Raw genomic sequence first — 25859 nt, 5'->3', positions numbered from 1 at the left:
AGTAAAGTTACCTTTTAAAGACCAACATGAAGTATTAAATGAAGCTCAGAGTAAGTTCAATCAGGAAGACCATCTTAACAACTCTCTTCATCTTACTCTCGCTCCCCACTAATTAACCAGCTGTCTATGGGCGTTTACTCTTTCGGTTAAACCTACCAGATTTTTTTCCTTGATTAAAACAACCAACCAATCATGTCGTTGCAGTCAAACTTTAAATCTGTTCTCCTCTCTGCAGTCATCAGCTGTTGTTTCAGTGCAAAATCCTTGCGACCCTCCTCCATCCCATCCACATCCACCTCATCATATCCAGCCGTTCTCTCCATCCCATCACCACCATCAGCATCTAGACTCCATCTGGGTGGTTTCCTATACTATCTCTGGCTTCACACTCCCTCTTAAAATATAATGGAAGTCACGATGGGGCCTAATCACCAAAGACTACATTAATAATTTCTACAGCCTTTAATTCTACATATTTCTGTACCATGATGTGGTTGAATATTATTTCTAGCCTACAAGATTCAAGTGATGTTTGAATTAAGTAATTATTTTACACATTCATAGTAAGTTCTACAATGTCATGTCTGTATTGCAATGAATTGTGGGTAAGTCCCACTTGAAGGCCCTCGGCACATGTGAACTTTCCTGCAAACAACTTGGTCATAACTTCAGTAATGTATTTTATTGCAGTTATGACATGTTTTTATTGTAAAACATTTTGTAACTTTGTTTCTAAAAGGTGCTATATGAATAAAGTTGATTATTACTATTAATATGTTTTTGAAAATGTATTTCCATCACCATTTTGTCTCCCTGTTGTAATTAGTCGTATATACACAGACGTAGACATAGATGTCATTTCTAGGTCTCTGGTCTGTAACCAAAGCCAATTACCAAGACTGAACAAAGCAGAATAATGGTTGAGTTTTCCTCTGAGATACATCCAGCTAAATACAGATTCACAAGAACTGCCTGAAGAACTATTTTGTATCATATTCTGATGTTGCCTCATGTGTACTGTCTGAGACTTAAGAAATAATGAATTCAGGGCGGAAAGGTCCATTTCTATTTCATTTCAATCAGCACGTCATCGACATCGACAACATAACACGGTGTTGATCTTTGAAATCCGGTAATATGAGACGAGAAGATGAGAATCATATTTGAGGCTGTATCTTGAATAACTTAACAGGAGTGAAGAAGCTCTTATCCTCCTCCTCTGTGCTTTTTTTAACAGGTGCATCCCATACAAGCAATTACATACTGTAGGATGGTATGCCTGGAAGCAGCATTAATTATTAAATCCTATACCGTTTTGCGATACAATGCTGCATATCTTATATACCCTTAAACCAACAAGTAGATCAATAACGCGAGAGAGAAAAATTGTAATCAGTCGCATTAATCAACATAAAGTCATCTATAAGCAGCACTTTTTAAACGAGTTGCAGCTTTAAGTTCAATATTCAATCAGAGTCCTTTAGAAACAGACGAGAGACTTCAGCACTTTTCAGTCATCAAAGCTTCTGAGGGCAAATTCGTCCGTCTTCTGACTTGAGTCTATTGATGGGAAGGACAGCCACACAATAACAAATATATTCTCTGATTGTATTCTGCCATCATTTTTCTTTGTCTCCTTCTTTCTGCTCTCCCTTCTCATTTCTTTCCCCTTCCTCCTGTCCTCATTATTTATCTTTAGTCTATTCTATTACCTTCCCCCCAGTTCTTATGCCTTCCTGCCTTCTCGTATTGATTTTCATTTATAGGTTTTCATCCTTTTCACTCCCATTTCTCTGCACTGATGGCACCTTGCAGCTTGCCTCTCACTCTGCCTCTTCCCTCACCTCTCCACAAGTAAATGCCTTCCACATGCTCTTGCCATTCTTTTGATATAATACCAGATACTTCTGGACTCTGCAGCACCGAGAGGCCTGGCTGCGACAAAGAACACGCACCGCGGGTGAAGAGGTCTTGATAGCCCAGCGCTATTCAAAAGCCATAAAGGTCATCCACCTTCCTTATATGTCGGAGAAAAGGAGTCGGTATGGATCCAGAAAGCTTTCAGCAAAAAGAGGAAAGCGGTAGCTATCTAAAGATTTATTATAGATCATATTCAACCGCAGTAACAAGACTGAATCGGTTGATGTTACACATTTGAAGGGTTGGCTGTGAGTTATGAGTCAGGAGGTGGATTGGCTCTTTTCATATATTGTCAGGAATCTTTGCACCATCATTGTAGATTTTGTAATCGGCAAGATGACACGAAAGGAGAAAATGAGCACAAAAAAAATCAGAAATGTCACTAAGCACATTTGCAGATAATAATTGAACTAAATATTAAACTGTATATTAGTTACAATTGAGTCAACAAATAGACGAAAACAATAAGAATTTTGCACCCAAACTAAAATAAATGTTATTTTAAATAAATATCCCAACTGCTTGGGTTAAACTTATGGGAGATTTCACATTCAAGTGATTGTTTAAGCACCTTATCATGCAGTTAAAACACCAGATATCTTCAGAATAGAAATCTAATGTTGACACTGGAAAATGCTAAATCTGAACTGCTGCTCTCGTCCGCTGTCCGCTGAAATGAACCACTTGTTTGTCCTCAGACATCTCCAGTTGATTGTGACTGACTGTGCTGGTCTACTTGAAGAAAACTTGTCAGACTTGTTAGTAAAAACAAAGTTAACACATGTTCCTCTGAAGGGAAAAATAGCGTAATACTCGGAGCAAAATTAGCTTTTTAGTTAAATATTTGTTCAAATAGATTACCTTAAAAGCTGGAGAGTGAAGCAAATCTAGTGTTTTGTATGTTTGGAAAAGAAATATAAATGAATTGTATTTCATATATGTAAAATAAACACTCCTCCATCTTCCCTTTGTGTGAATACAAAGTGAATGGTATTATACACATGCTGAAAATACATTACAAGACCAGAATCCACAAAGGAAACATTGTTTGCCTAATGAGATGGATAGCTTTCAGATTGTGTGCGACCCGGACTCCATGTTTGTTTCGACTCTCCAGCCAACAGGGACGCGACAGAGTATCAGCGGAGCAAACTAAGAAGAGAGATAACGACATGGCGACAGCGGAAATGCATGCCCTTATTCTCTCGCTCCTTGTGCAAACACGCTAATATCGATGCTGGTTATTAATTGACCAGACAAAGAGTTATCCGAGGAAGCAGGCTGTTTCTCACTGATAATGACAGACACTGTCTCTGCCTCTCAGACAGAGAAGAGAGACTGTCCAGGAATGAGCTGATATTCACAAGATGAGACTTCATCAGTGTGCAAGGCTAAGAAACCACTGACCATTTATTTCTTACTTACTTTAACGTTTGTAAGATATGTGTTGATTTCTCAGGGAATGATACGTGGATTTTAATGGTTTAGCTCTCCACCACCTTGAATGGGGATAAAATGATTTAACCATGCTGCTCTTCTGAAATGTGCCGAAGCCCAGTTCTTATCCTTTGCCCCTGTGTCAAAGACTGCAATGATTAAGTGGGAGCGTTACAACATGTTAGCAAATGTGATCTGCTAAAATGGCTGTCATAACACCATCTGGCCTGTTTTCTCATACAGTCATGGGTTTTGGCTTACATTACCCAATACATACACTTCAACAGCTCATTAATATGGCAGTGAACTGCTGGAGGATTGCGCTATATATTTAGATGATGTGGTGATATCATCTGGGAGGATGAGTTTGCTTTGTTTAATGAGCAGATGGGAATTTGAGAGTAAACTGAGTGAAATGTGTATAAGCAAAAGCCACATTTTTTCAAAAGCCACTGCGGCACACTGTATTTCTGTAAGGTTGTGGGTCAGGCCCATGTGTGCTGTGTTCAGACCAAAGTTTTTGCCATTGATGAGTTCCTTGCTCCTGCTCTCTGGACCAGCCTTTCAAGCTTCACAAGAAGCCAGAGCAGATGCTGCACTTCTTCAAGCTGGCACATAAAGTATTGACCATCCAGTTAGCTTCTTTTTTTCAGAAGTTCAACTCCTACCAGCTCAACCACTCTGTGGTAGAAAAAGAACCGAGGTATTAGCTTTGCAACACATCCTGGTTTTCACCTTTCCGGTTGCTGTGACCATAACCCGCTCACTTTTTTTGAACTCCCTTCAGATTCCAGACCAGAGGTTCATGTGGTGAGCTCTGTTTTTCCAACCTTCCAACCAAGGGCAAAGATAAAAATGATAGTGGACACCCTTTCTAACTCTTTCCAACCTTATTCGGCGTAACATCCTTTTCCACTCGATCCTCTGCTGCCTCTGTTTACACTTCTCTTACGCCGCCTGCTCAGAGGCTGCAGAGGTGGGAGACGATGGGTGTAGTGATGGGAGGAGCCTCAAGGGGGGGTCGTATATTTAATCAGAAGACTTTGCATTATATAAGAGCTATGTGTGGTCTCTCCCCTTTTTCACACACTTCTGAGGCAGGTTGTGACACCTGCACCTACATGTAGAATTGGCACTTGGAGATTTATTTCAGTCTTTTCTATGTTGGCGGAGCCTCAACTTTGAAAGAGAATCTGCGCCTACTCTGCTGCAGTTCGGTATGAATATGATTACTTTCATACAGCGCTCAACCGCAGCACTCCCCTGTCCCCTTTGCCCCACTGCGGGTCCTCACCTCCAGTACTACTTTGCTATTTTCCTCTTACTGATTGAAAAAATCTGAAAGTGTCCAGTAAAACAGGGGTCTTTGCCCCTGTAGCCTGGCATTACCAAGAGCCCTATTATCCTCAGTGATAGCTGTGAGACATGACCACACACACACACACACACACACACACACACACACACACACGAACAATGGGACATCGATCACACATCACTACATTCTGACATTCTGAAGACGCCCATGCACACACACACCTACGCACACACACACGCACAGCCACAACAAAAACATTGATTTGCCCCCCTCCCTCTGCAGAAAAACACTGCCAATCTTCACCAGGCTGTAATTTTATGGCACAACAAAATGAAAGGGTAATTTCAGCGGGATAGTGAGGGAGAGGCACAATCGGAGATAAAGGGACAAAGTTTGGTGTCTGAAAGGCCGGTGATGATGATAGCAGCCGTGCAGGGAGAGAGAAAGGAAAGAAAGAAAAGGCCGTTTGACAAGGCTGACAGCCTCACGCCTCGCTACCCAGCTCAGCGCAGAAAGACAGGTGCTAAAACACTGCAATTTAGATAGTTTACTGGCCATTGTCAAAACACTAGCGCAATCTGTGGAGGGTTTAACGGGTTTAAAGTCACTCAGTGTAGGACCCCCACCACCTCCGCCACCCCTCTACTCATTACTTTGTACTGCTGGCTTCTGTTCATTTCTTTAAGGTGGACCTATGCTGAGTGTACAAAATACTCTGCCTGCTTATTCTCTCACTGAAATAGACTGAGAGTGTTGTGTGTTGGGTTACAGGGAAAAACTTGAATCTATTATACATCTGAATGCATATAAATAACTATTATACCACTGCTATTAAAGTTACTATTTCTATATAACCTTTTTTTTTCATCAATTATAATATACATATTATTGTATATCAGTTATTTTTATTATTTGCTTATGTTTATTTATTGACATATAAGTCTGTTCTGTTCTGTTTCCATGAAAATGGCTGAAAATGATGTAAAACGGACGACCTGACGGCTACAATCAGTTGATGAGTCAGTTCATTATTTCTGTTAAGTCGACTCAAGCCTCAAGTAGGAACAAGAGACAGAGAAGACACATTAAGGAATTTTAAGCAATAGAGACACACAGTACTTGTGATTCATACTTGAAGAGAGTCTAACATATGTTTCTGGTATCTTCTCACATCCACACAAGGCTTTAGCAGTTCAGCAGATGAACACATAGACTATAAAAGTTGAAATACATTTTTTCTCACCCACCTTTGGGTAATAAATGCTGCGTTCGAAAGCCACAGGACAAGATTATGTCACGAGTGGCTCTACAGTAGTGTGTCCAGAGCATGTTATTGTGATTAGTCACTTTTGCCTCCTCTTCCTCGTTTTTGTGCCAGATGGTATCAGTTTATTGTGTAGCACTGATGAAGAGAGCCCATACCTTTTATTCAGTTTGAAGGAAGGCCGAGATAGATTGATATTGATAACTTCAAATGGAGGCTTTGGTCTGTGGTTTCAAGACTGGAAGATGTCCAACGTTTTCCACTTTTCCTGCCCTCACAGACAGAACGGGTTGCTGTCTCTGTATTGATGAATACACTCTGCAAAGCCAAGAAGTCTCTGACAGTTAATCAGTTTTTCTTCTCTTTTGTCTTTTCCTCTTGTAGCATTTATTACATCCGCTCTGTTTGGCTGTTTTGCTCTGCCTGCTGGACATTTCCCCCAAAAGCTTATCAGTCTGCATGTCGTAAAACCATCAATGAAAATATGAAGATGAACTTTTATAATTCTCCTCTCGAAAACAGATGTGCTGATATTAGACATACGTAAAACTATGTAAAAACTTGTTTCCTGGATCATTGTGGATGAAACACAAATACACGTGCAACCTTTTAAGCTGAAAGTGGACATGGAAAACTAACATATGAAAGCAATACCTATCTTCTCTCACTCAGAGGCAGTTTTAGGCAATGTTGCTGTGCAGATTTGCAGATAAATACTGAACTTAAAAAAGAGAATAAACACGCTTTGCCATGAGACTGGGAAACGTTGATGCATATCACTGTACATTTCTCTCACCCCTGTTTTTGTGGCCTCTCTCTATTATTGGCTATCCACGAAAGGCAAAGATAATTTTGAAAGATTCAACATTGTGCCCTAAGTGCATCCTCACAGAGCCATTAGCTGTGCTCGAAATCTTTTTGAGTGTTTTGATACGTTTGCAAAAAGAATTTAATATGAAGACGTGATTTATGTAGTTGTTGCTACATTTTGAGGTGAACAAATGTTGCAGCACCCATGGCCACCCAGCATGTTACCTATAGCTGTAGTGCTGCCGAGGCACACTGGAGAGCAGTGTCTTGTGATAGGGTGAATGGTGTCTCTGTCTCAGCCACTACACGACTCTATCACTTGTTTTTCTGCACTGTGTAACTTCAGTGAGAGGGCAGGATCACAGCGTTACATACATGTTTACTTCAAGATAAAAGTTTTCAACACATAACTTTGTCGTGACGTAATGAGTTTTGTTTGTAGTTAGCACCTACGTTACGTCTGACAAGTCGTTACAGACCTGAGATTTGTGTTTACGACAGTGGTGTTGCAATCAGAAACAGTGGGGGGCGCCAAATCGCACAAAATGCAAATTTCTACATAATGTGGCTTTAAAATCGCTTGCGAATCTGAAGTTTTTACCATCATTTGTCATCCTACCACATTGTTTTAGGAAAGTGACCATTTGGGTTGATGTTGTCTTGGGTTGAACTGGTTTCTTCTTAATTTAAGCGTGGAAAAGAAAGCGTGGACAGAGAGAGGAAAGTCCATGGCTAGATTAGGTTGGCGATTGCATATGGATGATATAGTTGTTGGGAAAGACAACAAGTGCAAGATAATACTTTCAATTAGATAGATAGATAGATAGATAGATAGATAGATAGATAGATAGATAGATAGATAGATAGATAGATAGATAGATAGATAGATAGATAGATAGATAGACGTGGTGGGATGATGCCAAATATGGGTGGAAAAGATGGGAATTTGGGGGAGGGGTTGCAGTTTAGAGGTCGTAACCTTGAGTATTGATCAGGTTTTGTCATTTCCATGGCGACTGGAGGCCCCCTCTCTCTGACCTGCTGGAGTACATTAGACCTGAGATCCATAACGCCTGCTCTCTTTCACTCCCTCTCCCTTTCTTCCTCTCTTCTCTGCGTCTCCCTCACACCCATACTGTGACACACCTACACAGAGGTGAAAATACACTCATCAATACACACACACACACACACACACACACGCTCACGCACACATACACACAAGCTGCTCATCCAAGCACAGGAAGAAACTGAATTAAACCTTAAAAACAATCTGGGCCTGCAGAGAGGACAATTCATCATGATCTCTGTGTGTCAGAGGTGTGTGTGCGTGTGAGTGGGTTTGGGTTCGGAGGTGGATGTGGGGGGGGGGCGACTGCAACACTCCAGCCACTGACCAGTTGTCAGTACACACACACGACACACAAACTGTACTCACTTCACAACACTGATCTTTAAACACTCATCCACATTCCAGCCAAGGTCAGCTAGATTGTAAATGAAGCTACATATCTGGCCAGCGGTTTGTGCGTGTGTGTGTGTGTGTGTGTGTGTGTGTGTGTGTGTGTGTGTGTGTGTGTGTGAGCGAGTGTGTGAGAGGAAGAGAATGAAAGAGGAAGAACGAGATGAGAGATAGAGGAGGGATCGCAGGATGAGATTGATTTCAGTGCATGAACCAAATCAAGGAAGTGTGTTAGAGATTGGCTAATTCAACTTCATTCCACACTTACTTTTCTCTCATCCCAGCCTGGCAGCGTTTACTTCATATCCATTTCTCTTCACTGTCTTCCTCCCTTATATCCCATTAAGAGATGCACTAATTTCTCATCCTTTTTCCTCTCAGCTCTCACTGCACTGCATGTTTTCACTCTCTTTAGCTTTTCTTTTTCTGTCTGTGTTCTGATTTGCTCTCCCTCTCTGTGAATGTCCATCACTCCTGGATGCGACCGAGGCAGAAGAAGGGCTCTGTAGTTCGTCCCGTAGGCTGCCAGGGGCCCGCAGAGCCGAGGGGCAGCCTCTTTGTGAGGAAATGATTTTCTCGGTGCTGAGGAGGACACTCCAAATCATCTCTAGCAATCTCAGTAATGGCCCTGAGACGCTGCTGCCTTTGTCCTGTAATGGTGACAGATGACTGGCTGGGCAGACGGGGGCCGTCCAGACGCCTAGCGAAGGGGCGAACAAACCTCCACGTGCACACACATGGACACACACAAACACTTGCATAAAATGCCACTCCACTGGCGGCCCGTGTGATTGCAGGTAATTGTCTCTTCTCAGGCTGTGGTGTTAGTGGTTATCCTTAACGATCACTCTCAAAGAGGAGTCCTAACTATCTGTCCTTTCAAGGGAAAGATGATTCCACTTAACAGAGTCACGCCTGAGCACCCCACCACTGCCGCCAAGGCCTCTTTAAAACATAAGAGCTGGGGGCAATAGAGGTTTTAATGTTGGTGCATTGAAAGCCCAGTTGACGTGTAGGCAAATCAACAGTTAGCCCGATTATACATAATTCACCTCTTCTTCAATTATTAACAGATTATTCATTTAGAAGATAAGAAGACTGACAATATTCATCTATATTATATTATGTGATATATATACTAGGATTTCACAATAAAAGCACCAGATTGCTTTTTTGGTAGAAATCAGCAAGAGTGCGCTGTTCTTCCATCACAAAGAGGAAAGGCTTTAAAGTTTTTTGAAAAGGCAGATGAGCAAGTGAAAGATGCTTTCAACATATATACAGGGGTTGAAGTAACTAATTACAGCTACTCAAATTACTGTAATTAAGTCATTTTTGGGTACTTGTGCTTTTATTTAATATTTTTCAAGTCAGTAATTTTACTTAATTATGCATCACACCCACTGATGTACTTAGTGCCTAATTATGATTTAAAATGAAACTGAGTACAACTTGAATTGATATCTCAACCTTTCATCTGCATTTTTGTAGCCAATAATGCTTTCAAATCACAAACGGGCCGATGAAAACACTGACATATGGACAAAAAAAAACTCTGCAGCAGGTGCAGGTTTGGAGCAGAACAGAAAAAGAGTTGGGAGTAATTTTGACTGAAGAATTGCAGAAAAATAAACCCCTTGCCTGTTATAAAGCAACTTATACTTATATAGTAGTGTTTGAGAAGAATACTTTGTACTTTTATTATTATTTCAATGACAGTAGTTTTACTTGTAATTGAGTAATATTTCATTAATGTAACTGTACTCGAACTTGAGTACAGATTTTCAGTACTCTTTCCACCACTGCGTACAGTGCACATATGCATGGTGAACAGGTGGGAGGAGAGGCGCAGACAGGTGGGAGAACCATTCAACAGATAGAGCACAAAGTGAGTTGTTGGCGTTGTAGACCTCTCAGGATGATGTCACTCCGCTGCCACTTTGGCTGCACGGAGCAGCCTAAATACATGAAAGAAACAAAAAACATACTAAACATGTAAATAAACAATATTAATGAATCGCCCCCCACCAATAGGTGCATTTAAATCTGCATCCAAAATAATGTTAAATGCATCTAAAGCTGAAACATCTGTAAATCAGTCTGTATTTATCTCTCCCTTCAGCCTTATATAAGGCAGCTGGACAGAGATGTTGATAAATCTGCTGCCTCTGATTGGTCTTATGAGAGCGCAATGCCATTACACATGCGGCCGTCCACTGTGTTTACCTTGATGGAATTTACTTGCAAATGACACCGAGCGGGTAGAAAAATAACCACACACACCTGTACACACATTTGATTAGTTGGTTATTACTATTACTGTTTTCATATATTGTATTTAACGGGATACATCAGATTAAAGGAGATCAGTAATCCTGAGCATCAGAGCCTCCTTTTCGATCTAAGAGAAAAATCAGCTGTTCATGGTTTATTCGTTAAATGCATTGCACAGTGAAATTACAATCAGACACGTTTCTTCTGCAGACTTTTTTAAAATTGTATTTCAATCATCATTATAGTCTAAGTCTGGTTTCTATGCACATGGTCACCCTCGATTAAAAACACATAGGCCTGTCTGCCTGGTTTGATGCTGTCGTGTGTCGAGTCCTCCCATTGTCTCCCCCACCAGGACATAAGAGGACAGTTTTCGATCACAGAGGTCGAGAACATGAATTGAATGGTTTGATGTGTCCTAAAGTTCGACTTTTAGCCAAACAAGACTCAAACACATGTCAATGACAGAATCAATGGGTGTAAATGGAGAAAGCCTGTAGTCTTGTTCAAGGCCTGGTAAAGAAGAGGTGTGAGATGTTTGGTCGCAGTCCCAGTGGTCTGAGGTGTTACCTTCACTTTAACTTGTTTGGTAGCTACAGTATCCTTCCTTTGTCAGCGTGGCAGCAATCCAGACAGACTATCCATACAGAAAAATGTGTCCAGCAGGGTGTTGGATGTATTTACTTTATAATATTCTGTTTTCTTCATCGAAGTTATTATTGGTCACACTTCTTCTCTACAAATACAGCTTTTATGTTTTGATTAATCATCAATAACAAACAATTATGCATTAAAATGTCAACTAGACCCGTAATATATATTTTGTTGAGTTGTGTACGTACATTATCCCATGTTTACAACCAAGTTCAAAACCAGACAAATCTGTCATTTTATTGAAAGTAACAGTGAGTTTCCTTTGGTCGCCTATATCAGATATCACATCAGAGAGTGAGGAAGGAAGTCAACACACGCAACTTAACACAACATGAACTATAATGGCAGCTGAATCTAATATCAAACTCCAATTTCACACTATCCCTGTATCACCGTAAATGTTTTAATTACCCATAACTGCTTAACCGTAGTTTAAGCACACCAGATCTACTCGCTCATAGAAAGCAGCCTCCTGAATACGCCTGATTTTTTTCATCAACATGCATCATTCCTTGAGTAATTAACGAACATGTCCAAAAATTTGAAAAGAAAGAAAATAAGAAAACAAATTCTAGATCCGTCCCTCCATCCATCCAGATCCACACCAAAACTTAATGGGGTCTATTCTGGGCGGAGAACCATCCTCCATCCAAGTTTAAATGGAAATCCGTTCAGTGGTTTTCTGACAAACCAACCAACCAACAAACAGACACAGGCGAAAACATAACCTCCTCGGCGGAGCTAATAAAACCTGAAAACATTACCTCATCTGTGAACATTTCTGCCTGAGTAACGTCCAATTGATTTTCATCCGCAATGTTTGTTGTATAACAATGAAGACAGCAACTCCCATGATCCCACGCTACTTCACAATATCTGAAAAACTACATCTTTTGTTTTTTATTGTTTTGACCGGCAGAAATTACATACTGTACATTTTACTGTTCAGTATATTTATTTTAAAGTTGTATAATGTGGAAGATTTATAATGCTGCATGAAACAGCAATGCAGAAACGGACCTGTACTTTCCCGAGGGATGTTTTCACTCATTATTGAGTGTTAGGTTGTTACCATGGTTACCTTAATGCCCAAATATACTCATTTTGAGCGTATATTTAGTACTTATAAGCAGAGTCGGCAGCCACCTTGCTTTACATCCGTCATCTTAAAACTACTCCAGCCTTCGTCCATTGATCTTCAATTCCAGAACTGCAGAATCCTATTAGCGTATGTCACCAATAAGAATCAATAGGCAGAGGATATGGTCAATGGCCGCCTCCTCATTAGAAGATCCCCACCAGCAGGCCTGAGGGCAGATCAAAAGGGCTGGTCTGAATAACGCCTTCAGGAAAGGAGATTTTCTTTTTTTTCTTTTTTCTCAAACACTGCAGTCGTCTCACTCTGTGAAGCATGTAGGTGTAACACTGTGTGGGACTCCACAGTGTCATTTGTGTCTGTGTTGGGTTGATTTTCCTCCCACTGTTCAGATTCTCTTCACGGTGTCTTGTTGTGCTTTCTGTGTGTTCTGTCCCCCACGGTGGATGTTGAGTGTACAGTGCAGTTAGATTGTGGTTTCACATATAGAAATATTGTTACCTAGTATCACAAATGAAACAAAATGATTAGGTTATGAATGTACAAAAAAAAAATTTTTTCATGAGCTACAAAAAACAGGCTTTTTCCAAGCTTTGTGACAGTGTTTTTTCTCATCAAATGTTTGTTTAAAGGATTTTATTAACCTGAGATTCAAACTAATTTTATCAACCCTTAAAGGAGAATTTAATTCTTTATTTTATCTACAAGATCCAAAAATGAATTTGGAGATACAGGGTGGAGATCAGTATCACTAGGATCTTATTGATACAGATACTTGCTGATACAACCCTCCATAATTTGGTTTAAAAAAATCCACTGATGAAGCTGTGGCTGCAAATGTCTCTGAGATTATTAAGGAACAGAAATTAGAAAAGCTTAAAACCGATGCTAACTGTGTTCTGAAGTAATAACAACAGTCCAATGCTCATAACAATAATGAGTGTTTCTGTGACTTGACGAGGTCGAAGCGGTCGCATTTTTAGTTTGTCCCATCAGCATCGGAGCAAAGAGGCTGCACTGACTCCTCTAGTTTTCATGATGATATGAAGGGTGCGTTCCGCTGTTGCATGCAGTATGCATACAAAGTCTTTTTCTGGCATAGTTAATAGTACGGTAGTATGGGTATTGGAAGGTATATTTCGTTTTATAGATTGGGCCATTGGATTGATGGTTACCAAGCAGGTAACAGGTGCATATGCTTCTATAAAAGCCACAAGTGTCTGCAGATAATGGGTGTTGTATGCTGTACAGATTGTAAAGCCCCCTTGAAGCGAATGCATGACTTAAGGGCTCACTGGAAGTTTTGTTGAGTATGAAAATTATGTGAATTTTATGCTAGGGCCGTCACAGTCACCATATCTCACCCCTAATGTCTCATGACCAGTAGGCACCAATGACAAAAGTGAGCAGGCCAGTCATTAAGTCATAGACCACTGGCATCAGGAAGCTACTTCCGATTGACGTGGAAAGACATGAACACACTGATCCTGGGCATATACGGTCAATGTATCGTATCGTATCCTTATCCAAGATCATGCACTTTTAAATAAAATGTCTTTTTATTGGAAAACTTTAATGCTGTGAAATGCTGAGCTTTTAAAAAGTAGAACAATATGATACAATGTTTTAGATGTATCATCCTGGCCTAAGTGTTGCTTAAACCTTCCTGGAAAACTGAGCGGAATAATAGCATTCTCCAGAGGACGCTTACCGTCTGGATTAACTGCACTTATAGTGTGTTGTAAGTCTGCGTGTGTGCGTGTCTGTGTGTCTTGCATTCGTGTGTGTGTGAGTGGCGGCCCATGTGTAAGGCAGTGGAAAGTGGTCGGGGCGAAATTGCTTTATCGTTTGTGGATGAATTGAATAAAGTCATATCTGGCTTTTTGGAATGTTACCACAGGGTTCAGGAAAATTGGTTAGTGGAGCAATTTCTTCCAAGATCCTGTTATCCACTCACCATGCACTCAGTCAAGGCTGTTGTGGAAAAATACTTTATGGGCTTGGAAAAAGAGAGGTGCAACTTCATACAAAGTCAAGTTTTTGAACGTCATCTTGAAAGCAGAGAGAGATGAGCATGAGATGATTCTTAGAGGTGGAAAGACATCGGCTGCATAAATGGAAAAGTAACGCAATTATAGGATATTTTGCTAATATACAGACACTGCACTGAAGTTGTGAAGTTATGAGTTGCGCACCTTGTTCTGGAAAAAAAAACATTGACAGTGTTTCGTGACACAGAGTTGGAACACTTACATTTGTCTCTTACCTCTCATCCAATATCTAAAGCTCTTTTCACACATGCAGTCTATTCCTGAAATATCCAGTTCGTGCATGGGGCCATGTGTGATTGGGAGCAGGGACCGATCTTCCAGGAAATCTGTACCGCCAATTTCCCACCTCAATGTTCCCAGTAACATCTGAGGAGAAATTCTGCTCCAGCTGTGTTGTGAATGAAAGAAGAACAAGAACTTTACAAAAGACACTTTCCTTCTGGAGCGAGCGAACCAATCACAGCGGACTCAGCTGATGACGTAGTTTAACCTGTTATCTCTACTTCTGCACATTTCAGCATCCAGCAGTCGTTTAATGTTCCTTTTAATGTATCAAATGCGTGTTTCTGATTCGAGTAGATCAGGAAAATCATTACTTGACTCGTTGTTGAATGTTAAACACAGAGAGACATCTCTGGTCACGAACATGTATTACACGTGTATCACATTTTACATTACCGCCATCTGCTGGACTGTCTCTTGCCTCATCCAATCCGGCCTTAGCTATGCATGTGTGACGAGTTGAAATCACAAGTGGTGCCTGAAGGGTTACCCCAGGACGTATGTGCGAAAGCTTTAAGCAAGAACTTTCTGTCACTGAATGGGGCTTCAACTGGAAGTATAACCCTCCACCCAACACCACATCATCCGCAACAGACCAACAGTAGCCAAGAATATATTCGTTATGTACTCTATGTAATTATGGCCAAAAAGTTTGCATGATTGTGTGTGCATGCTGCATGTTTTTGTGTGCATACTGCATGTGTGTGTGTGCGTGTGTGTGTGTGTGTGTGTGTATGTGTGTGTGCGTGTGTGTGTCTTTGCAAGGTGGGGCAATTTGATAAATGACGCCAAAGTAGAATAGACTGGTGTTCAGATGGTTTCAGCCTTGTAAAGATGTGACAAATGACGGAGCAGAAAGTATTGATTCCAATCTCTCTCTGGTGCAGTGTTTCACTGTGGAGGCTGCACGCACACACACAGACACACACACACACACAACATACACAGGCACACAGTCGCATACACAAGAATGGGAGCACAAGGGCAGCGCGCATGCAATGAATGCATGCATTATGCGTGTACATGTACAGATTGTGCGCCTGGTGTGTGAACTTGACAACACTGGCTGTCGTTGTGACTGCAGTGTGTGAGAACATATGGTGTATGTGTGTGCGTGTAAAAGAGATTGGAATCTATATGTATTTGTGTGCCAGTGACATGTGTAATGTACTGTATATCGATGCCTTGTCCACACGTGACCGCGGTCTTGTGTGTGCGTGCGCTTACATGTGTGTCTCCATTGTTAGTAGTTAGTGTTGGGATGCCAGCAGGAGTCCCTGGTCACAGACATTAAAGTCTCATCTCACTGTGTTTTAAGCCAGCTGTGTTTCTCCACGCTGTCAAGAACACTCAGCCACTCACATGATATTTGTATGGGTCTGCGCATGTGTGTGTGTGTGTGTGTCAGGGAGTGTGTCAGGCTGTTTGTCAGGGTGCATGGGAGTGTGTGCCGCGTTAGCATGATCACACGAGGGGGCAAAGGTCAAAGACAGCTAACCAGGAGAGGAGAGGACGGGGGGGGAGTGGAACCGATCAGATGAGAAGGGAGGGGAGAACAGAAATGGCCAGAGCAGGAAATAACGTAGCTGAGGGGGAGGGGAGGACTGTCGGCCATATTGCCTCAGTTTACCTGTAGATAGATTGATAGATGGATGGATAGATGGATGGATTGACGCAGAGACGCACACATAGATATCCGATGGTGGTTTCATGGTTTGTGGCAGCAGCTGGAGGAAACAGGGAAGGAGGCTGAATGTGTCCTTTTTTGTGGTGAGTGTGGGCTTACCCTGTAACATGAAGGCACACATTAATTATTCAATCAACAGTGTCCTGTGGTTGATTTTAAAACAACCTCCTAGCCTCTGACTTGCCACAAGGAGTCCCCTGAGCCCCTGAGCGACCGTCTAACAATGGATGGATGGATGGCTTGCTAGTTAAAAGGATGGAGCTGTTTTTTTCCTAAAAGCACACCTTTTCAAACCTGTATGTTTCAAAATTACTAACTTAAGATAAAAAGATATACTTTCATCATGCTCTGATATTACACGGACATGATGATATCCCAACATTAAGATCCAATACAACCACTAATTAAAAGTGGACCAACATCTGTTTGTGCGATGAGAAAATTAAACACTGCACAATGGTTGTGACTGACATTAGCTCTGTAGTTAACTCTAACTCAATGTTAGAGACATAATAAAATAAAATTAAAAAATGCAACATTTCTACTTTAAAAAGTCTAGAAAATGACAAGAACTACTACTTATTCAAATGTAAATAAATCCAAGATAACAGCTTTCATTATTGATCTGTCAAACGCTCTCCAATTCAACAAAAGTTAAAAGTTTCTATAAAATGTCATATTGTTGAGTCAACATCTAAACCAATCAGCTTTTAGATCAGGCGTCAGCCAGGCCTTTCCCATCATGCTCTGGGTCTTGCGGTCTGCAAAGAGCAACTGTGGTTCCTGGCTTTAAAAAAAACTGCAGCCTTCTCGATCTCATGAGTTTATCGATGCCCACGTGTGCATGACATCAGAGCAAGTTGGGATCAAGTCGGACGCAAATCTAACTGGCAAGCTGCGACCGCCGGTGATAGATTCAGCCTGGTTCATCTAGCTATCTAAAAAGAGCGTATTGCTTTGACCTAGAGACCCCTGTTAACCCCCTGCTACATGGACAAGGGGCCTTACTCTGCAAAAAACTAGAATCTCATAACCTCTCTGCTAATTCATAGTAGCTCGCAAAGCTATGCCATAATATTTCATTACACCATAAAGGGAAAGAAAAGTGTCGGCTGATGTTGACTTCGACCATCTGCTGTTGCTATTTGCTGTATTAGGTTCCACTGGTTTTGTCTCAGTTTAGTGTTCTGTGTCCTAACAATGAGAGAGAAGGACAGAAAACAGACAGAGTGTGGGATGGAGAGTTCCTCCATAAGTCATTGAAACGCCTCCCATCAGGCCACCGTTATGAACATATAGATAGATAGATAGATGGATAGATGGATGGATAGATAGATAGATAGATAGATAGATAGATAGATAGATAGATAGATAGATAGATAGAACGTGTACATATACGCTCCAACACAAACACAATCATCACTGTCCATCAGTCGGTGCAGGGGGAGAGCGTTCAGCAGGGGGTCAGTGCAGAGGTCAAAGGCATTCAGAGGACCAAACACCACCCTCCCCATCCTTCTCACCTCCTCCTCCCCTGCAGCACCGCCTCCCATCACCCCTCGCTCACTCCCAATCAAGCACTTCACAATCACCTCTCCTCTTCCAATCTCTGTGATGTGTGTGTGTGTGTGTGTGTCACCCGGGCATGCTGAAACACAGCTCATCCCCCTAATGCTCCTGAAGCTGCTGTGTGTGTGTGTGTGCATGTGTGTTGGGGGGGCATTACCTCCGACCTCTGACCTGGGGAGAATTGACTCTTCACCAGGCCTGTGGGGTCGCTCACCCTTGACCCTCTGAGGGTTGGCCAGTCAAAGCCAGCCAATCACGGTTGACTTTGATTCACTCGGCTTACAGGCGTGGGGGGTGCTGACCATAAAAACGTACCATCCTGCTGTGATGGAGCATATGTTGTAGCGTCTGCCTATCGCGGCTGATCTGTAGGGTTTCTGTCACAGCAGCCTATGTTGACAAGCCTCAGCTCATGTGTGTGTGTGTGTGTGTGTGTGTGTGTGTGCTAAACAGGATGACGATGTGAGCTGAAAAGTGTGATTAGTGTAAATTGGACAGAGCGGAAAGCTCCAGCCCCCTGTATGATACTCCAAGGAACATGCATTCAGGTTTGGATGTATGTTCCTGCCCTATAGCCTCCTGCTGGTCTGGTTAGGACTCCGGGAATGGAGTTTACTGGAAAGTGATGGAGAATCCTTACGGTCATGACCGTTGGTGTAATCTAATGACCGCTCACTCAGGAGCAGGAGGGAGGAGGAGGAGGAAGGGGGTGGGTGAGGCCACGGGGGGAGTGGACAGGAGAGGGGGGATGGTCAGGAAGGATGGGTGATGGGGTGTGGAGGGGGGCAGAGGGGGTGGTGGATGATCTTCTGTCCTCAGGACTGGCCGGCTGGTGTTGACCTCTATTGGATCAAATCAGATAACCAGCTCTCAGTCAAAGGCATTGTCTTGTCGTGTGCCGCTGAAAGACAAACGCAGGTTCAGATTCATCCTGGAGTGGACACGCAGAATGTTTCATTAATTATTTACAATTTAGAGAGTTTGTAACTGAGATTTCTTTGGAGGTTTGTTTTGCTTCTGACTTCTCAGAATGGACTGATGGTAGGTGATGAGGTCATGTTAAACGCGCAGAAAATACATATGAGGTGACGGTTGAGACTTTCTTTGTGAGGCAAAATGTTTTGTTTGTATTTCATTATGTAGTTTATAATGTGTAGAACATGGGTGTGTGTTTGTGTGTGTGTTTGTGTGTGTGTAGCTACCCTGCTGACCTCCAAGGATTTATGGGCTGCAAGTGTGAGAGCTTTGACACAGAGATATATCTGCAGGACCCATTGTGTTAATGCAGTGTGTGTTTGTGTATCTGTCTCTCTGTGTCTCTCTCATTGTGTGTGTGTGTGTGTGTGTGTGTGTGTGTGTGTGTGTGTGTGTGTGTGTGTGACAGGGACTAATTCCATTAGTGGTCTAGTGCTACGGGAGATGAGCAGGGATTGACAGAGCTGCAGTCGTAATGAATTGGCTCTGGCAGCATCACTCAGGCTATAAGTTCTCTTTCTCTCTCCCCCTTCCTCCCCCACTTCTCTCTCTCGCTCTCTCGCTAACACTTGCATCCAACTGCCTCTCAATAAACACGCCCTCGTTAGGGCCTCGCCCGCTAATCACCGCTCTTCATTACGGCCGTGTTCGCTTAACTAGGCGGGTTTCATTACAATTGCTGCGCCTGCAAAACACCGAGCTGCCTGCATTTGCCAGTTTCCTCTCTCTATTACTGTCGGGCCACATTCACAAAATGACTAATTATCTGGGAGATTTTTAAGCAGAGGAATGCTCTGTTTAACACACAAGAAACAGGTCCCTGTTAATCAGGACAGACTCATGTAAATTTCAGCATTTTCCACACGAGTAGACCAGATGGATCAAAACCTGAGTTGATGATGATGGCAAGGTTTTTTTACTTGTAAATTCTTTGTCACTCACACTTATAACAAGGGCCTATAAAAATCTGAAAAACCAGAGGGTTGATGTTTTTGTCCATCTGTTGCCATGTTTTAAAGGTGCGACATGTAAGAATTGGCCACTTGTCAAAGCAAGATCACTCCAAACAAATAGTGGGCAGCATATCACCAGAGTAACCACTAACTGCTGCCAGCTGTAGCTGCCATTAGCTAGTTAGCTCAGTTAGCCGTGCAGCTAGTAGTCCAGACTGGGAGCTCGGAGTGGTATTATAAGGAAGGACGGGTCAGGGCTAGCGGTTAGCATGCTAACTTCGGCAGATATCTCTGCAACACAATACATAGATGTCTTTGATATCACGTCAAACTTCTTTCTGTTGATGATTTTTAATGTTTTTAAACAAAAATCTTAAATATTGCAGCTTTAAGATGGTGTTTTTAATCCAAAGAGTACTTACAACTACACGGGCAAATGTGCGATACTGTTATGTGTTTGAAGCTTTTGAGGCTGAAATGAAACAATAACCCTGTTCCAGACTTGCAACTGTATTTCTAAGTGCTCTATTTCCAAGGTCACTTGTGGTGCCCACGTCAGTTCAGAAATTTTCACCTGCCATTGCTTTGGTGCAACACCTCAGATTGCGTTGGTAGATGTGGCCTTCAGTTTCTGAGCCAACCACAACCCCCACATATTTGAAAGAAAGAAAGAAAGAAAGAAAGAAAGAAAGAAAGAAAGAAAGAAAGAAAGAAAGAAAGAAATGCATTTCTTTCGGTTTCTCATGTTTGAACTGGACAGGCGCCTGCAGAGGAGCAGAACAGGCTGAGGACTGGAAGCCTCTGGGCAGCATCGCTGACCTTTAGGTGGAGAAAGCCTAGCTCCTGTAGTGGGGGAACCCCACAGTTTGCTGCAGAGCCATCCGACCCAGTGATAAAGGAAACCAAGGTGGCGGGGGGCTCTGAAAGGGCATGCAATGTCGATACAGGAGGAGGAGTGGTCTTCTGGTCCCCCACCAGCACACTGAAGATGAACACACTCGGGGTCTGTAGGTCTTTATCCAAGTGTCTTGAATTGTTGCCCTTTGTGTGCATTGTTTGGTGACTGAATGTGATCCGATGTCACGATCAGCAGGTCTGAATGAACTTCACGCCTGATGACAGATGATGCAGATGGCACTTTTCTTTCAGTAAAATGGCTCAGCCCTTTCAAGAGCTTCTCAAGATTGTTAGTGCACGGGTGTTATTAATCTTGAAAATGTAACTCTTTAGTTGCTTTACTAATATTAGTGCTTGCAGCCAAATTACTTCTGATTTGCAGGTAAAACATAACTTATTCTCCTATAAAGTTGCCATGATTGTATATATATATTGCATATATATTGGTATCACAGACAAATTTTTAAATATTGATCTCATCAAAGTTAAATTATCAACTTCAGTGTGTGTGTGTGTGTGTGTGTGTGTGTGTGTGTGTGTGTGTGTGTGTGTGTGTGTGTGTGTGTGTGTTATGGTGGTGGTGATTTGTGAACATGTGAAGGGAACATTCGTGTTACCACTATGTTTCCCACCCAGTCCACAGTGTAAATTCAACATAATGATTTATTGAACCTTTGAAGGTGGCAAATTCAGACATGTTTGAGGGCCAAACAACAGCATAGCTGCCTGTTAGATTCTCTTATTTATAGACCAAAACAATCTCAAAACAGTGTCCACTCAGTTGGCGTACTGAAGCTTGTGATGGTAAGAGACGATTACTTTCGGCAGATGGAGTCTGCCATTTGTGAAGGAAATGTAGACGTTCAAATGACCATATTTTTCTGAGCACTTCGGAGCAATATTATATGTAAATTGGCATTCTGTACAACACCACTGTCGTTAATACAAATCCCAGGTCTGTAACAGTTTGTCAGCTACAGTTTGTAGGTGCTAACTACAAACAAAACTCATTACGTCATTACAATGTTATGTGTTGAGGTAATCATGTAACGCTGTGATCCTACCCTCCACTGAAGTTACATAGTGCAGAAAAAAGTGATAGGGGGGCATTCACCCTATTACAAGACACTGTACCAGCAAAATGATTCAGAAGCTGTTATTTTCAGGTATAAGTTACATTATGTTGCTTTAAGGACCTCTTGTCTATCTGACATTCATCTTTTGTTTTTGTTTTCTATTTGGTGTATAAATTAATAAGTGAGTGGCAAAAATTGACCATGCTATGAAGGTGCTTCAGAGAATAAGCATATTAACTAACTTCCTATTTAATTTACAAGTCATGGTCAGACTATGTTGTGACTGTTCAGCCATGGACACTGTCTATACTTGGTGTGAGATGCACAAAGAACTTCAGCACCCACAGAGAAAAGCAGGCGGTAAAGAATGTAAAGGTGAGGGTTGTAGTGCTCCCTGGTAATGTAGTTTAAAAAGATGTAGAAATAGAGTGCTGGCAGCTTGTAAGAAGAAAAAAACATTGTACACCAAAGAGTATAATAGAAGAGTAGAATCATGTTGTGTAAAGGTGAGTACGGGCCCACGTCAAGCACCTTAGATAGTATATAAGCCTTTTCAGCAGCTTTTTTCACTGGAGTTATACATGCTATAGATCCACATGACGTCTGCATTGTTATTACAACCAGGTTCAATTCCATCATTTCTGTCATTGTATTTGCCTTGTTGAACTTCAACTTTCTCTGCTTTTATCACTGCTGTCTTTGTCCTGCTTTGTAATTTGAGTGCCTTACATCATGATCTTTGTTGAGTTGAGTATCAGTATGTATAAAGTTCAGGGTTGGAGTTACGTGGAAGCCAATGGGAGCTGAGATCCAATGAAAGCTATAAGTGTGCTGTGTGTGTGTGTGTGTGTGTGTGTGTGTGTGTGTGTGTGTGTGTGTGTGTGTTTGTGAAAGTCATGGATGTGGATCACGTCATGAAGTGAAGTCACTAGTAACGGCAATATCCCAGTCTCCCTTACAAATTGAGTGAATTTAAGAGTTGTTGCATGAGGAGAGACTTAATCAACTTTGTGAAATGACTATGGCAAATTTTAAATCATTGGTGCGTCTGGTAGATTCAGCATTAAATACAGTACATAAGTATGTTTCTTTCCATGTAAAAAGTGTCAGTTTGTCGCTGCATCGTTGTGAAAGCCTGTTACTCTTTTCTAATGATGCAGGTGTAGCCCTGTATTTGCATATAGAGCGGGGAAGTGAGATCCGATGACAAGTGGGCACTCAAGACGCATTTAATGTCAGGTGTGAAGTGACGGGCTTGAACCTTTCAGCTTATGATCAGATCACTCAGGTTAAATAGTAAAACCAATTGATATTATCCTTTTATCTATTTCCACCCTAAGATTGGTTAAGGTTACCCCCCCACACACACACAAAGCTCATATTATAACTCGACCCCTGATTGAGTTGCACTTTCCCTGATAAATTTACTGAAAATTAAATAAAAATCAGTCAAGACACCACTCAGGAAGAGAGTGTGTACATTATTTTTAAAGATGAGATGTTTTCATGGCGCAATGTATACACAGGTGCCTTTATATTTTTGAATCAAATAGTAGTTTCCTCCTCTTTGTGTCTTTGTGATGTTAGCCACTCTTCTGATCTTCTCGTTTGCTCTTTTATAAGAACATTGATTCTGTAGGTCAGGTTTGCTGACCAGTCCCCTCCCCCCCTCCGAGACTCTTTCATGTTCCCAGCAGCAACCTGACACCTGCTCCGGACCCCGGCAGTCAGCTTCCATAATCCATACATCACACACACACACACACACACACACACACACACACACACACACACGCACACACACTCAGAGAAGCAGGCTTACATGCAAACACAGGCACATGTATAAGCATGTCCACATGTGCCATCTTCAATATACAAACACACACTTCGACATGCAGACATTACACTATTATTGACACTTTGCCGGACAGCAATGTTCTGGGACAAATTGATTGGCCAGGCTGTTGTTGTGTTTGGAGTGTTTGAACACACTCAAAGGAATTGTCTGCACGTACACTACGCTGGCAACAAGCCACGGGGGCTTCAGGGTTATATAACCTCACAAGCCATCAGACTTTTTTCCAATGTTCACACCAATATGATCCTTTTCCGAAATGTACCCTGTTGTTCACCCAGTGCATGCTGGGAGAGACGGCAGCTGTCTGGGCAAGTGGGGATGGATGGATGGATGGTAGACCATTTAGTGCCTAAACATTTGTTTTTATTTTCAATAGATATACACTCTTTATACACCAACATTGATACCAAACTCAGCTTGACACAACGGCTCAATGGATTAGAAGAAGTTATTATCCTTAAAACTTTATTTTTTCAGCAATTGTTGTGCATCACTTTTTTCCCCATTCATGTGCCCCGGTGATATTAGTTACTGTATGATTGAAGGGTTCACAGGAAATGATGCAGCACTTCACAGCTGCTTCACATTAAAAGCATTGAATTGGCAAAACATGAGGTGGCTTTTATTGTGAAGCAGTCACAGGAAAGGCGATATATTTGCCACAGTCCAAACATTAAAAAAATGTATCTACAGAAAAGTTAACGGTCATTTTCAACATTTTATATGAGGGTCATCGTTAAATAAGAAAAATAAATGAAAAAGTGTTCTCATTTCCTTCATTCTACCAGCCAATTCTAATGTTGAGTTGAATGTCTCTACTATGTAAATTAAAAATGTGTTATTTATCCCAGAATATGTCTGATTGTATGCCAACAAATTCTCTTCCAGTTCCTTTAGTTGGCTCGTGCAGTGAGCCTGAGGTAAAAACCAGCCAACAAAAACAAAGAAACTGGATCCACAAAGCATTGTTCTCTCCAAAAAGCTCATTTAACTCATGTTTGAGAGACTTGATTTCTCATGGGTGATTTGTCCTGCACTCTAACATCACCTGAAAGAAGAAATCATCCAGTTGTGCAGGAATGTTCAGCACCTGGACTGACATTTTTATGTAAATGATGCTGTCAGGATTAAATGAATCAAATTTATGTCCATCCTCTGCACTAACTTAAAACTCTCAGGAGGGGAAAAAACAGGAAGTGATAGCAGTGGGGAAGAGTGAAGACTCCACCTGGATCTTGTCTGATTGTGTGCTAATTGTGTCTTTAACTAAACTTTCCGGAGGTGGAGCAGGTGTGGAGCGGGGAGTCTTCATGCTGATGGTCTTCCAGCGGGTCCATATATATGAAGTACCTTGTTAAGCTCAGGTGGTCGATATAGTCGACGGTGTTTGTGTGTCCTCATTAGCTGCAGGATGTCCCTCAGTTGGAGAGGGGAGGTAAGGAGGCCCTCATCGATGATGAGGTTGTGCATGTGTGTGTGAGCGTTTGTGTGTGTGAACCATCACATTGATCGATCCCACTCATAATCTCCCATGACCCCCTAGGCAGCATGAATTACACCAGTGGGCAGTGTCTTGAGTGTGTGTATGTGTTTGTGAGGCTGAGAGAGTAGGGGCTGGGGGTCTCTATAATTACAGCAGATGGAGATAGTATCTGAGGGACCTGCACACAGGGGAAGCTGAGTGAGGGCAAGTGGATTAACTCAAGAGAAAGAAGAGGTGTGAAGAAGGCAGAAGAGTGAAGGAGCTCCTCCTATAATCAGTTCTTCGCTCTACTTTACAAAACAGCAGAACCCCTTGCTCCTCTCCGACTTATCCAGGTGAAAGCAATGATCCCCTTTTAGACGTTTCATCTCCTAGATCCACTGGACACATGACGCAGAGTTGGAGACAAAGAGAGGAAGACAGACATCCCGGTGTAAAGTACCATATCTAAAGGTTTCTGCCGTCTGGAGCGATGTTGAGTTCTTATCTTGTTCTGTGGTAGCGCAGGGATGCAAATGTACGTGCACCAGCATGCAGGTGATGCAAAACAGATTCTTGCTGACGGTTTAACACTGTCCCATTGAATGCATTCAAATACTACGCATGGAAAAAGTCAGGTGACGTAGTATAAAGAGCAAATAAGTCCAAGCACAGTGGAGGTTGGGGTTAATGAAGGGGGCAAACAAACACTGGACATTCCCTCTGGAAGACCTGTGGTAGTGTCTCGTGTGAAACCAAAAGTCAACGTTGACTTGTTTTAACTTAGATCTGTGAGTTAAAGGTCAAATACTGA

The sequence above is a fragment of the Pagrus major genome, chromosome 4 (assembly GCF_040436345.1).
Source record: "Pagrus major chromosome 4, Pma_NU_1.0".
NCBI classification, from domain to species: Eukaryota; Metazoa; Chordata; class Actinopteri; order Spariformes; family Sparidae; genus Pagrus; species Pagrus major.
The sequence above is the reverse complement of the archived record's forward strand: the minus strand, read 5'-3'. Positions refer to the sequence as shown.